Source organism: Psammomys obesus, unplaced genomic scaffold, assembly GCF_907164565.1.
Source record: "Psammomys obesus unplaced genomic scaffold, mPsaObe1.curated_primary_1811, whole genome shotgun sequence".
NCBI classification, from domain to species: domain Eukaryota; kingdom Metazoa; phylum Chordata; class Mammalia; order Rodentia; family Muridae; genus Psammomys; species Psammomys obesus.
Window position 1 is genome coordinate 34,332,694 of NW_026591086.1, and position 15,577 is coordinate 34,348,270.

General features: G+C 35.8%; 1 non-coding gene across 1 annotated transcript; it reads left to right on the plus strand.

The window, feature by feature from the left end:
* The first annotated feature begins 6,411 nt into the window (after positions 1-6,411).
* Positions 6,412-6,546, plus strand: LOC129679078 (small nucleolar RNA SNORA17). Its single transcript, XR_008720503.1, has one exon. It is a non-coding gene; the product is annotated as a small nucleolar RNA SNORA17 (small nucleolar RNA).
* The last annotated feature ends 9,031 nt before the right edge of the window (positions 6,547-15,577 follow it).

The window sequence follows — 15,577 nt, forward strand, 5'->3', positions numbered from 1 at the left end:
CTTTCTTTCTTTCTTTCTTTCTTTCTTTCTTTCTTTCTTTCTTTCTTAAAATATATTTGCTTTGTATGCCAGCTATAGCTTCCTCCCTTTCTCCTCCCAGTCCCACCCTCCATTGCTCTTTTCCCCCATGCCTATCCCCTAGTCCACTGATAGGGAGTTCCTCCACCCATTCTATCTGACCCTAGCCTATCAGGTCTCATCAGGATTGGCTGCATTGTCTTCCAATTTTAAAACTAAAGGTGGTTCTTTGGTAATATGATTGAACCAATGAGATGACAGATTTCCAGTCTGCCTCTCTACATAATTTGCTATAATTCACTTTCTTTGTGTATGCAATGATAAAATTGAAGTTCATTTTAGTTGTTACTTAGTGTTAATGTGCAATAATAACCCCAAATTTATGGTTTCATTCATTTATCATGAATGTTTTCAAAAATCACATCAAAAGAAATCTGAACTGACCTGATAGGCTAGGGTCAGATAGAAGGAGAGGAGGTCCTCCCCTATCAATGGACTAGGGGAGGGGCACAAGGGGAGAAGAGGGGGGAGGATGAGGCTGGGAGGAGACTAGGAAGGGGACTGTAACCAAGATTAAAATGAATAAACTGTAATAAATAGTAAAGAATAAAAGAAAAAAAAACCAAAACATTGAAGTCATTTGACTGTGATTTTGTGCTAACATAAATATCAATAGTGATATAAGTCAATTTAATACAAAATTAGTTATAGCTATTTCATTTTTAATACTTTCTTTTGACAAAAATAGTATGTGAAGACTTGTAGGTTTATTTAGTAACGGATATCTCATAATACTTCAACAAGAATTTGGAAATAATCATTAGTACTATTTTTTTCTCTCAGAAAAAAACAACACACTAAGATTCCATCACAGATTAAGAAAAATTATCTTATCTGAGAACATAATCAGTGACTCTGTATTTTTTGCTGAAGTGCTAATGGAGATATTCAAATCAACAGTGTTTTTTCTTCTTTGATAAGAAAGATCATGCTAAAATGCACTGAGGAATTACAATTTGAAAATAATTCAAATTACGGAGGGAGAAAAATGCAATAGAAAGTTATCATGTTTAAAAATATATAATAATTTTAATAATTATTATGTAATATTTATATTTTATAAATAAATGTAGCTATATTAATATATAAATATAGTTTATGGTATTACATAGTTTACAATTATATTTATATATTATTGTAATTATGATAATTTAAATAATTTTATAAAATTTAATGTATTATATATGAAATCATTATATGTAAATTATATATTATATAATATATAGTATATAATTATTTATATATAATAATATATCATAAATTTATATATACATGTATAATCACTTGTATATACTATATATATTTCACATATTAAAACATGTGGGAAAATATGGTTATCTTTTTTGTTTTACTTTAGCTTATTTTGATTAATATGATAAGCTCTGCTTATTTCAATTTTCCTGCATAAGCAAGGATTCATGCCTCTTTATGGCTGATTGAAACCTCCATTTGAAATATAAGCCAAATATTTAATTTAATTCATCTGTTGATGAACACCTAGAGCAATCCAATTATGTGGTTATTGTGAAGTTTGCTTTCAATAAACACCTGTGTTCAGGCGTGTTTGTTATATATGGGCATGTTTCCTTGTGGTAAATTGTTAGGAGTAATATATCTAGATCACAATACGCTTTTCCTTTTCCTTTTTGAGGAAACTCAGTACTGATTTCCATAGGGACTTGACAATTTTCCATTTGCAGCAGTAGACTATATTGTAATATTTCCCTTGTACACATCCTAACAATAATTTGTTTTTATATGTTGTCCTAATATTGGCCATTTTTAACTATGCTGTAATGAAATCTCAGTGTAGTTTTGATTTGCATCTCCCTGATGGGAAACGTTGTTGAATTTTTTTTGTATGTTTATGAACTTTTGCTTTCATCTTTTGAGTTTCTATACATCCAATAGAACCATTTAGGAATATTACAATAATACTCTTCACAGAGATAGAATAATAATCCTAAATATCATATAGAGATGTAAAGAACCATGGACAAAACAATCATGAGAAATATAGAGATAGATGTATCACAACACTGATTTACATGTATTTTATACCTAGTTTATTTTGTATAATTTTACATTAATGATTTTTGAAGCAAAAGCTCATGAAACAAAATGCATGGAGGCATAACAAATGGGGTACAGAGCTAAACAGAATTCTCAATAGAGAAATATCGAGTGGCAGAGAAACATTTAAAGAAATTCTCAACATCCTTAGTCAACAGGAAAAGGCAAGTCAAAACACCCTGAGATTTCACCTTACACCTAGCAGAATGGCTAAGATCCAAAGATCAAGTGACAATACATGCTGGAGAGGATGTGGAGGAAGGGGAACCCTCCTCTATTGTTGATGGGAATGTAAACTTTTACAACCACTTTGGAAATCATTCTAGTGCTTTCTCAGACAATTAGGAATAGTGCTTCTTCAAGATCCAGCTATACCATTCCTAGGCATAAATCCAAAATATGCTCCAGTATACAACAGGGACATTTGCTCAACCATGTTTGTAGCAGCTTTATTCATAATAGCCAGAACCTGGAAACAACCTAGATTTCCCTCATTGGAGGAATAGATACAGAAATTGTGGTACATTTAAACAATGGAATACTACTCAGCAATTAAAAACAAGGAAATCATGAACTTTTGCAGGCAAATGGTGGAATCTAGAAAAGATCAATCAATGATATGTCAATGATATGTTATTAAATCAATCATTACTGAAATTCACGAGCTCCACTGAGAGTGTAGGAGATATGAAAGTGCTTTATTTCATGATAAAGTTTAGATATTATTCATGTTTGTCATAACAACTCTCTCTTTCATATATACAGATTCATAACAGAACTTGTGTTAGCATGGATTATTTCTGTACTATTATGTAGAGTGTTACTAATTTAAATTTTTACCCCTGCGATAATTTTAATTATTTTCTTTCATGCTTTGTTGCTTGTATATGGGTGTTTTGCCTGAACATATAACTGTCCACCATGTGCATACGGTAATCACAGAAGACAAGGAAAAAGATGTATGATGACCTCATATTTCTGTTCTGAAAGAGATACATTATTTCTTGCGGGGAAATTTTGTTCTTAAAAAAAGTCCTTGAGTTTTATTCTGAGATTCCATCCTACTTCTGTCAAAATGGCTATGATTTAATAATACAAGTGACAGCTCATGCCAGGATGGATGGGGAGGAAGAGAAACATTCCTCTGTTACTGATGAGAGTGCAGACTTGTACATCTGCTATGGAAATCAGCATGGCAGTTCCTCAAAGATTAAAATCCAGTTTCCTCAACATCCAGCTAGACCACTCCTGGGCATATAGTCAAATGGGTCTTCATCCTACCACAGAGACACTTGTTCAAACATGTTCGTGGCTGCACCATAGTGTATTACTCAGCTGTTAAAAACGTGAAATAATAAAATTGGAAGGCAAATGGATAGAACTAGCAAAATTTATCCTGAGTGTGATAAACTAGATCCTGAAAGGTAAATATTTGATACATATTTTCTTATATCTAGATCTTATCAAATAATAAATGATAATCAAGCTACAATCCATAGTCCCAGAGATGTTTAACATAGTGAAAGGGACTAGGTTGGACACCAATTTCTGATTTGGCCTAAGATCCGCTCTGTGAGATAGAACCCATACGTGACACTGGGTGAAGAACCAGTCTAAGTAGCCCAGAGACCTAGAATAAAGCCAAATACCATTGGCCTAAAAAAAAATCAACACAATAGCTCTGAATGATATTCCGCCATGCTTATATTCATGTCATATTCAACCAACGTCAGAGAGGCTTCTTCCTGAAGCAGATGGTAACACATATAGAGAATAACAGCAAAACATCGTGCAGAGAATGAAACCCTGGAACACAAAGCTTTACTTATTTATTTTTATATCTAAAAACATACTTTTCATATATATCTATATGAAAAAATCCTAATAAAAAGGGTCTGATAATGTGTTAGCATATACATTGAGTCTCTGAAAGTAATATAATTTGTAGTTTCTGAAGATCCTGATATCTAACGAGAAAATGCTATAAGTCCTTCTTCCAAGAAGGCCTTGAACACACAACGTTAAATGAAGTGTCTGCATCAAATATTTTTTCCTCAGATTCCAGAGAACCCTGACAATGAGAAATAAGAAGGAATGTGGGAGACAGAGGGAATGGAGAACACCAAGAGAACAAGTCCAACTATGACAACTGAGCAAAGCTCATATGAACTCACAGAGACGGAAGCAGCATGCACAGGGCCTATAGAGGTCTGCACGAGGTCCTCTGCATAATACACTAGTTTTAATATGTACCTCGATGATTTCTCCATGTCCCATGACTCATAATAGACCGTAGACTGCTTGGCCCTGAGTGAGACTTCTACATCATACTACCTAAGTTCGAGGCTCAGGTATCATCATGGAAAGACAAAAAGAACTAGCAGCTGTTAACGAGTACAATGAAACCCTGTTTTAAAAACACAACAGGGTAACAGCACGTATGAATGCTCAGTAGTTCTTAGAACACACACAAAATTGAGCCATCTCATCCACAGAGTGTATGATGGTCAGTATATTACACAAGTATCTGAGGAGTTACCGGTAATAGCTAGGAAAGAAATATTCGTTTCCCTTTCAAGACACAGGCATTGAAAGGGTATGCATGCTGCTTGGATGGCCATATATCCATGAGCATGCAGGCAAGGACGGAAAGGAGTCAGTGAGGGGAAAGGGAAACACACACACAAAGATAAAGAATGAGGGTAGGGGAGGGAGAAAGAGAGAGAGAAAGCTGAGAAATAGTATTTTTGGAGTGATGGGGAGAAATAATAGGGGAAGAACTGGAATGGAGGGAACGGGGTTGACTGTGTAATGGGGTCCTAGTGTGCTGGAAAACAAACCCGGACCTCTGCAAGAGCAAAAGCTTCTTTAGACCATTGAACTATCTCTTCAGCTTCACAATAGTAACTTTTTTTTTCTTTTTTTATTCACACATACCAAGAAGAAAGCTCTTTTTTCCTTGACTAGTAGCACTGTTGTGGAGATGCAAAGTTATGGGCCACATACATAAGCCTGTGACATTTCTTTCTTTATGCCTGCTCTTGATTTCAGTCACTCAATTCTATAATAATTCTACAAATATTGTATAATTACAAATTTTATGTTGGAAAAGCCTATGTGGGTGAGTAAATGGCCTTAGCATTACAACTCTTGAGTGATAAACATCAAGCAAATTCTTCGCTGGAGGGTCTAATTTCTGGAAAATGGCTGAATGAAACTGAAACTGGCCACTCGAGTGAAGCATTTTATTGATATGTAACACTGAGTTGTCATTCTCCAGAGCCACCACGGAGGCAAAACTGCACATTCTCTTAAGGACTAAAGGCAGTGATAAGAGACTCATTTGTTCTTCAAGTCTGAAAATATTTACATCATCAAGAGTGACACTAGAAGCAGTAGAAGAGTGGAAACAAGATGGGAGCCTTCAATGTCCTTATCTGTGGCCTAGCAAGGCTGTCCTGAAGATACCTGATAAGCTAGGGTCAGGTGGAAGGGCAGGAGGACCTTCCCTATCAGTGGACTTGGAAGGGAGCAGGGAGGAGATGAGGGAGGGAGGGTGAGATTGGGAGGGAAAGAGGGAAGGAGGGTAGGGGCTACAGCTGGGATACAAGTGAATGACCTGTGGATAAAAAAAAAAAAAAAAAAAAAAAAAAAGATGGGAGCCTTCTATAGAAGATACTCTGAAAGGCCCCACCCAATAGGGACTTGAAGTAGATGCTGAGACTCCCCAACAAACTTTGGGCAGAGCACAGGGATCATATGGAAGAAGCGGGTGGGATGAATAGAAGGACCAACAAAGCCAAAAAGCTGAGACCAGGGTTTCTTGCAGAGACTGATAGACCAACCAAGGACCACATATAGGGAGGACCTAGACTCTCTGCTCAGATGTAGCCTATAGGTAGCTCAGTCTCCATGTGGGTCTCAGAGTAAAAGAAGCAGGGGCTGCTTCTGTCATGAACTCTTTGATCACTTGCCCCTGGTGATCCGGCCTTGCCAGTCCAGAGGGAAGAGGATCCAGGCAGTCCTGATGAGACTTGGTAAGCTAGGTGCATATAGCGGGGGAGGAGAACTCCTCCTTTCAGTGGACTAGGAGGATAGGGAAAGGGAGAGAGGGTGGTACAGGAAAGAGTTGAGAGACGGGGCTATAATTGGGATATAAAATGAATAAATTGTAAAAATAAAATAATAATAAAAACAATAAAAGAAATGTAATAAATCTGTTTTAAACCCCGGCTCCCCCAGAAAAGAGTGGCAACATTCACTGCCGCTGGAAGCATCAAAGGTGTGTCTGCTGTGTCATGTGTGTGTCAGGAGGTGGCAGAGAGGAGAGAGCCTATGTCTACTGCTGCTCTTCTGAACTGTGAACATCTGAATAATTATTAGTAGCCTAACTTTTCCTGAAAAAGCCTGAGACAACCAGCAGGGAGGAGCCACGTAGGCACTGACCTGTTCCCAAGATGGGGACTGAGTCTCTTGCTGTCTGGAGCATTGAATAGGTGTGCTAGGGCTGGGCAGAAGAAACCCCCAGTGGTGTTGGTGCAGGAAAGCTGGTAAGCTGACTCGCTCAAAGACCTCTCAGGCCCAGACCGAGGGCTTTAAGTTGGGCCACGCCAACATCTATGCCATTAATGAAATCCTGTCGTGCGTGATGGGGCATGTCCTACAAACCAAAATTACAATAGAATGCCCATGACACAGGGCAACAACACGATATCCAACAGGAGACCCAGTGAGGTTCCAGTCCAGTCTAGCGGAAGCTAGAGGTCTCTTCCCAGACCATCAACTCATTGAAATCAAAATTTGCAAGCAAAGAAGTGCGGACACAAGTGCATACTGTGGAACACATTGTGACACTACAGCTTCCAGGAGATTTTTCTCTCTGTGGCCAGGGTGAGGTTGCAAGGGTGGAGGACAGGTATGAGGGGAAGGGGAGATGCATGGGATTATGATGCATGATGGGAAATTCACAAAGAACTGATTAAAAGTATTTTTTAAGAGTGAAAGTGTTTGCAAACTCTTTAATGTTTTTCATTAATTTTTTTAAGTGAAATGTCATACTGAGCAGCACTTGACAAGCTAAAAGCCACTTTAAAGACCTTTGAAACAATCTATTTTTGTTTTGTGAATGGATTTTTTGCCTAAATATATGAATATGTACCACCCATGTGCTGGGAAGCCAGAAGATGCTTCCTGTCACTGGAGGTATAAAGCAATGTGAGTCTATTTGTACGTCCAGAAAATTTAATCTTGCTCTTCTGCTAGATGAACGGGCATGCAACCACTGAGTCTTCTCTGTGGCCCATGAGAAAATTAGCTATGAAATGTATGTGACCTGCTCTTGTTATTTTCATCTTTGTGTTTGTATCATGTGTATGTGTTGTACATATGTGAGTTGAGTGGTGTCTGTGTCCATGAGTGCAAATGTAGAGGCTAGAGTGGGACATCTTTTGTCCTCTTCTACATTCTCTGCCTATGGCCTTGAGACAGGGTTTCTGACTGAACAAAAATCTCTCATCATTTTAGATAAACTAGATGAGTACCATCTACCTGTCAAGATCTAACCATATCTTCCCCAAGTGGTGATATTGCAGTATCATGGAAGCAGGGTCAAACATTTTTCTGTGAGAGCTGGGAATTCAGACTCATGCTCTCGTGCTTGCTGAGCAAATGTTCTTAGCAATAGAGTTTGTTCTTTAGGGAAAATACATTATTGCTTCAGATAGAACCTTTTGTTTTCTTGATGAACTCAAGAAACAAGAACTGTGTTCAAGAACTATTAAATTTAACTGGTCAAGAAAAGCAGTGTCTCTTCATGAATTATGTGAACAACAGTGATCTTTAAAAGAAAAGCAAGTGTTTTAAAGCAACCTTACAGGAGGCATCTTAGTATTGTAATTCTTGAATATTAGAATGAACTTTAAAAAAATTCTTTTGAAACAACCCACTTAAAATTCTGTGTCATTCTAAAATTCTATTTCTTGCATTATTCAACAATAAAAAACAATAGTATAAAAATATTAAAGTGTGTAAAAATCCAATTCTTCAGAAACATATAAGATCTCATACATGTTAAAAACAACTGCATTGATAGTCTCTCTTCCTACTAAATTTGATCTTCACTGAGATAAAAAGGCAGTATATGTTCAAATTGCTTCTGTTTAATCACAGTACCCTGTAGCCTATGGTCAAACCAAAAGGTGGTAAAACTACTAAAGATGCTCTGGAGAAGCTTGTTAGAAGATATCAATTAATATATATTGCCAGATCTTGCCCATGGCAGTTTAGTGTCCAAGTGGGTTCCATAGTAATGGGAAGAGGGACTGCCTCTGACATAATCTGATTGCCTGCTCTTTGATCACCTCCCCCTGAGGGGGGAGCAGCCTTACCAGGCCACAGAAGATGACAATGCAGCCACTCATGATGTGATCTGATAGACTAAGATCAGAAGGAAGGAGAGGAGGATCTCCCCCATCAGTGGACTTGGGGAGGGGCATGCGTAAAGAAGGGGGTGGGAGGGGAGGAGGGAGGGGAAGGGGGAGGGGCTTATGGGGGGATACAAAGTGAATAAAGTGTAATTAATAAAATTAAATTAAATTAAAAAATATATATATATCTTGCCAGATTGTTGTTGTTTAATATGCTGCTGTTTTCACAGTCAGGGCTATTGAAATATTAATAACCTAAGTCCCTAGAATTTAAATGTCTTAAAACTTCTAAGACATACACTACTGCTGTGTTTATTATAGGGCAATTTTTGAATAGTTCACTTTTATTTCATTGTAAGTGGAAGTTATGAGGTGGCAAATAGGCTTTCTCCTGATTTGATATCAAAGATGATGACGCATTGTACTGGTACAACTCTGTGTAGCCAAGTGCAGAGAACTTTTACAAACTGAGCAGTTCTCCAAATTTGTGAAGCACCTCTTGTAAAACTCAACATGTCTTAGGACAAAGTTTGACCCATTTCCTAGAGTTCCCCAGGTAAATCAAACTTACTTATTGCAATAGGAAAAGCATGTGTGGCATATTCTTTTAGGTCCTAATAAGCCATTGTCAAAGATTATATTTACCACTTTTATGATTAAAACATTGTGTTAGCTAAGGGTAGAAGGGCTTTCTGGTCAGGATAGAGAATGTACAGCTTATTAATATTGATTATATTTTGTGAGAAAAAAATTGTTTCACATTAGGGTGATGCCAGTGAAGAGAAACTTGTTGGAAATCTAATCATTTTTCCTATATCATCCTGCAAGTAGAAATTGGCATATTTGGTGATAATTTATTGTGTATACCATACACTTTTATTAATCTTAAAATAAAACTCTCTACATAAATTATGCTACATAAATTTGTAAACATATTTTTATTTTAATGCATCAAAATATTTGCTACACTACCTTATACAATAGTTAGCCTTTGGATGTCATTATTATGTTTAGATGTTATGTTGCATTTGATAAAAGAGGTATTTCTCAAAAAATCATCATAAAGAAAGACATGCAGTCATTTAAATTAAAAAAAGATCTTTGATAAGTTATGGAGGTTTATAGTCAGTCTCGCAATGGTGTTAGTCTAGAGAGATGTGAACAATCATTGCAGAATCAATTAAATGTAATTAAAGACTTCAATTTGTGCATCAAATATTTTGGCTCAATATTAATTTGCCACCTGTGTCTGCTTCCCCTTCCAATGTATACAAACTTGCTGCAAACGAGCTGGACTGGAGGGAAAAGAGCCTACCTACCTCAGGTAGGTGGATGAAATACAAAATCTCAATCGGTGGTGAGTGTCCAAGATACAGCCTTCTCAGGGTGAGACAGTTAATTTAATTGGGAGAGGAGGGGACAAAGGCTATTTAATCCTTTGTGGAGTAGGTGGAATCTTTGAGGTGGAGTGTACATCATTGGCTGGGGCCAAGTTCCTGGGAATGCACTAGTTGTGTGAAGAGGAATTCCAGATGCTTGCAGGACAAATAGAGTGGAAATTTAACCCATACCTTGGCTGCCAGGCTATTTGATCACCTCAAGTGTGGCAGAGATGGGGGACATAAAGCTATGTAGGGAAGTGGGAGCAGCCCTACCCATGTTGGTCTCAAGACAAGATTTCAGGGTTTGGACATTCTTCAAACCTATTTGTTGCCCCAGGCTGGTTCCTGTAGTCATTCTCATAAATTACCAAAATACTGAAATATAAAAACTATTAGGATATGATGAAACAAATTGCTTAACTATATGAGAATATAATAGTGCATTGAAATGTAAACATTCCTCCATTTTCTTAGTTTATGAAAAAAAAGAGGGAGGGGGAGATTTACAATGAGTAGGGAATCACCAAGTTAGCAAAAGTGAAAGACAGAAAGTGAAACAAGAAAGAGAGAGGAGAGACAGTGAAGCAGAACTACAGGCAACTAAAGAATGCTGAGATATGAACAAAGTCTTCTCCAGTGAAGAACACACCAGATTGATTTTCAATGCCAAATGGTCAGTCCGAAAAACATATATGCATGTAACATTATACAGACTGAGCAGGTTTTATTTAATAGTATGCCTATATAGGCAAATATGCATGTAAAAACAATTGATTAAAGAAAAAGCGGTCAAGAATTTAAAAAATAGCAAGAAGGGTTTTTTTTTTTTGTGAGTGTTTGGAGGGAAGAAAGAGAAGGGGGAAGCAAAAATTACACTATAAGGAGTTAATTTTTAAGAATTACTTAATGGCATGTCTTTCAGCAGTGATTTAATCAGAAACAACTGAAAGCTTATTAATTATTAAATCAAACTGACACATGTAGTCTTTCACAGCAGAAACAAAACAAAAATCTCTGCATATTAAAAATAATATTCAAAATCATGCCTGCTCTAATATTAGAAAATGTATACAACCATAATTTATTTTAAAGTTAGTCTCAATAAGATAAATGTTACATATTTTTTCTTGTTAGTAGGTCCTAGATTTTCGTTGATATAAAGGTTACGCATGATTATATACTACAGAGTATAGTGAACAGATGCATTCAGTCAGAGAAGTTAGACAGAGGGAGCTTATCAAGGGATAGCCGTGAATAAGCAGTGTATATTTGGATTGAAATGTGACTATGAGACATAGTATTACTTGAAGAAAAACATTCATGGATTTGAAAGAGAATAAGGAGAACACTTAGATATAGAAAAGGGAAGGAGAAATGTATTTATATTTTGATCCAAAAAATAAAAAACAATAGAAATTGAAAGGTGTCCTTGCATTTTATTTATGCAGTGAGATGACCACTCAAAATAGACTTTTATTCAGCATTCAGAGGGTGTTTTGTGAGAATAAAGTTCCAATAGCAGCAATATTATAGATTCCATTAGTATATTATTCCTGTGTACTTCTTTCATGTGAGAGTTAATTACATAAAACTATATAACTATAACGACTTAAAGACTCACCTGAAATTTGTGTACAAATGTAGCGTAGGAAATGTTTTGTGACAAATCCTCTTTGGGTAAAGTATGGCAGGTGATCTCTCAAGACATGACTGCAGTGGGTCTTGGCATTCTGTGGTTCTTCGGGGGACATGATGTAACAGCTGTGGAGCAATGTGACTCTTAAACACCAGTGAGGGCTTCGGTGGATGTGTTTAACAGGTATTAAACAGCTCTCCACACTCTTGCCCAGTGGGACGTGGTTGGCCCCAGCCACATACTGTTATCCCATATGGCAAAATGTCCCACACTCAAAATTCTTCCATTTGTCTGATCTAAAATTGACCTTCTGATTCTAGACTAATTTAGGTTTGCATTTACAGTTTAATAAGGAAACACGAACAAAGTTTAGCACCAGAGTTAACCTTTCCTTCCTGTTTCTCAACCACAAGTGTCTGTGTTCGGCCTCAGGATCTCACACACACACACATCCTGATGCTTCTCTGTGTAATGAACCTCGGGTTTATCTTTAAACATTTTTGTGTTTTACAAAATATTTTAAATTTACATATAAATTGTATTTATTCAGGTTTTTTAGTTAACTATCTATTGCTCTATGTTCAAAATTTCCTCAAAAATTTTTCAACTAAGGTATTTTTTAAATTAATTAATTTATTTACTTTACATCCCAACTGCAGCTTCTTTCCCCCCCCTTCCCAGTTCTTCCACTCACCCCCATTCACTCCTCCTTTCTCTTCAGAAAAGTGGACACTTTGTATAAATAACAGCTTGCAGTCTTAACACTGCGGGGTCTGAAGCAGGAAAGCCAGAAGTTCATGCTCAACTAGTAATTCACAGCAAGATCTTGTTTCCTACACAAAAAAGAAAGTAAGATAAAGAAAAAGAAAAAAAAAAACCCTACATAATGAAACAAGGGAAACAAAAAAGTATTGGATATTTCTCAATAAATATTCTACATGTGCCTTGTAGTATCTGGTTTAGATCAGTGGCTAAGGAATTAAATAGAGTAATATATGTGAGAATGGTACCTTTGAACCGACATCTGGGTTTATGTTTTGTTAACTTGTAGCCACTGTTCTGTAGTCACGAACAGGGTTTTCTCAGGTTCAGCCTAAGAACCTTTTTGATATTTTAAAAATTTGCCTCTCTCTGTGTGAAATGAGTAAACTCTACACCAGAGAGAGATGTTAGACACATTTCCAACTGCCTAGCACTTAAATCAGGAGCCCTTTAAAACCTAGTGGTAAATTAAGCATGCCTTGAAGATACAAAATATAAGTGATGTCATCTCTCACATGAATTGTTAGTAGAATAGTCCTGCTTATATTTGCTTGTAAAAACTATAGTAGATAAATTATAATAAATATGTAAATCAAAGATTTTCTTTCCATTCGGTTAATATTATGTGGGGGATAATAAGATTCTAGTTTAGAGTAATAATTATTTTCAAAAATTAATCTTTGTATTTGAGAATGGAGAAAACTACTGAATAAAAGCAGCCACCTTTGCGATCCATACATGACTGATATTATACGTTTTGGCCACTAGAGGTCAATGTTGCTCTTTCCACTGATTATAAGGGCCATCTTGCCTCTTTATTTAATGTTTCTTGTTTTATTTATTTGTTATTTCAATTTAGCAAATGGTTAACGTCAATTTTAAAATATGTTAAATATATAGTGATATATGAGCATAAATATACTCCACATCCAGATCATTTAAAAAAGGCACATATATACAAATAAGATAGATATACACAGTATGTAATTATTTGGTAAAAGAAACAAAAGAACTTCGCAATCAAATGCATTAATATATCAATCCATGAAGCTAATATCTCTTTACACAACATGTTTCTTTACATACACATATTGAAAAGCGTATTTGTAAATATCCTGTTTAATCAATGAATTAAAAAACCACTTAAAATACAATGTCAATCTTAAACTAATTGAAACTGCAATTTCTAATAAACAGGTTAAATATGAGAATAAATATAACAAACAAAAACCATTAATCTCATCAACAAAGTCAAATGTTATAGAACATTTTACTACTAGAAACTACTTCCTGGATCAATTGTCCTTTAAGAGATTTTAATTTCTCATTTTCCATAACATATAGAATATGCTCCTGCCATGTATACAATAAAAATTAACACTTGGTTTGATTTTTAAAAAATTGAAAGCAAATAAAAACACTTAAAGGCACCTAAGGAAAAGGTTTCTAGAGAAAAAAACATATTCTTCTCATCATGGCATTTATTCTTGTTTCCTCATACAGGTTAAATCTTGATGCTTTTCTAAGTTTTCTCCAACTACCTTCATAGAAATTTCTAACGCCAGCCAATAGAATCATGCTTTTCTTTGTAGTTGTCCAAAGTCAATATGTGTATGTATGTGTGTGATCATGTATTGTGGTTGTGTGTATGTGTCTACATGCATGTGTAAGTGTGTGTCTGTGTGTATACATGTGTGAATGTGTGTATGATTGTTTACACATTAGTGTGTATGTGTGTGTGTCTGTTTGTGTATGTATATGTCTCTGTGTGTATTTGTGTGTGTTTGTATGTGTGTGCTCCATGTATGTTTTTTATACAGATTTGTATGTGTATGTGTATTTATGTGTTGGTATATGTGTGTACCTTTGTCTTGTGTTTCATGGATTATGCTAGATTACAGAAGAATCAAAGGGATGGGCAAAACAGTCTTTCTGCCTATACTAATAAGTATACACTGATGTGTTGGAAACATTTCCATGCTGGATTGGCAGAAGCATGCAAGTGGGCTTCCTAGAGGAAGCCCGATCATTTTTGCACAACTGGCGAATCTCTGGCTTAGTCAAAGCCCCAGAGATTTTTTTTTTCCTTTACACTGTTTATTGCTGCTAGTTTTCCTTTTGATGTTTATCATTCCTGTGTCCCTCATAAATCCCTGACATGGAATAGGGAGTCCCTCACTGCCATAGGTGCTATTCTCTGTGTTGGGCAGATTTCCTGCAGTATCTTGTGAAGATGATTTTATAATTCCTGATGATGATTTCCTGAACTGATGCTAGTGACTTCTGCCCTCCTGAAAATTATTTGAAAGCTCTGTAAACCACTTGAACCAAACCAGGAAGAAAAACGAGATTGAAAAAATTAATAATCAAGGAAATATATTTATTCTAGGTTTAGTTAAAGGAGAAGGCCCAGGTATACACCACGATAAGAAAGAACACATGAATACAGGAACAAAGAATAAATGGTTACCTGTAAAAGACAAGACAGCTAACTGTCTCTTAGAAAAATCTTGAGATAAAAAAATCTCTTGCTTTGAACACATAATGCACATTTGAACTAAGAAAAAGATAGTTGTCTCACAACTCGTAATGAGCGTATAGATAAACACACTGCTTTAAACTCACATTGAACAAAAGTGTCTACTTAGATATAGTTCTAATTAAAGAATTTAGAATCAACAGTCCTACCAAAACTCCCTTTCCATATAATGATTGCATCTATTTATGAATGAGGTATTTTTTCATAGATGACATAAAAACCCAAGATATAATTATAAAATTATATTCATCAAGCTAAAGTGTTTGATGAAGCCTGCTGGAGTTTGCTTCACCCATCAGTTGTAAGTATGTATTTATGTAATGTATTGTCTCTCTATAAGATTGTTTGTATGTTTATATGTCTGATTGTCTATGTATGTGTGTATGTAGGTAGGTGAATAGGTGTGTATTTTTGAAACTTTGAAGCCTGTTAGAACTTGTTTGTTGAAGTCCCCTGTTCCATCCAAAAATGTGTCTGTCTGTGTGACTGTCTATATATGTCTTTTTTTTTTTAAATAGGGAGCTCCTTATGTTATGTTTCTTTGAATATAGGGTTTTCTTCCTTCCTTCCTTCCTTCCTTCCTTCCTTCCTTCCTTCCTTCCTTCCTTCCTTCCTCTTTCTTTCTTTCTTTCTTTCTTTCTTTCTTTCTTTCTTTCTTTCTTTCTTTCTTTCTTTCTTTCTT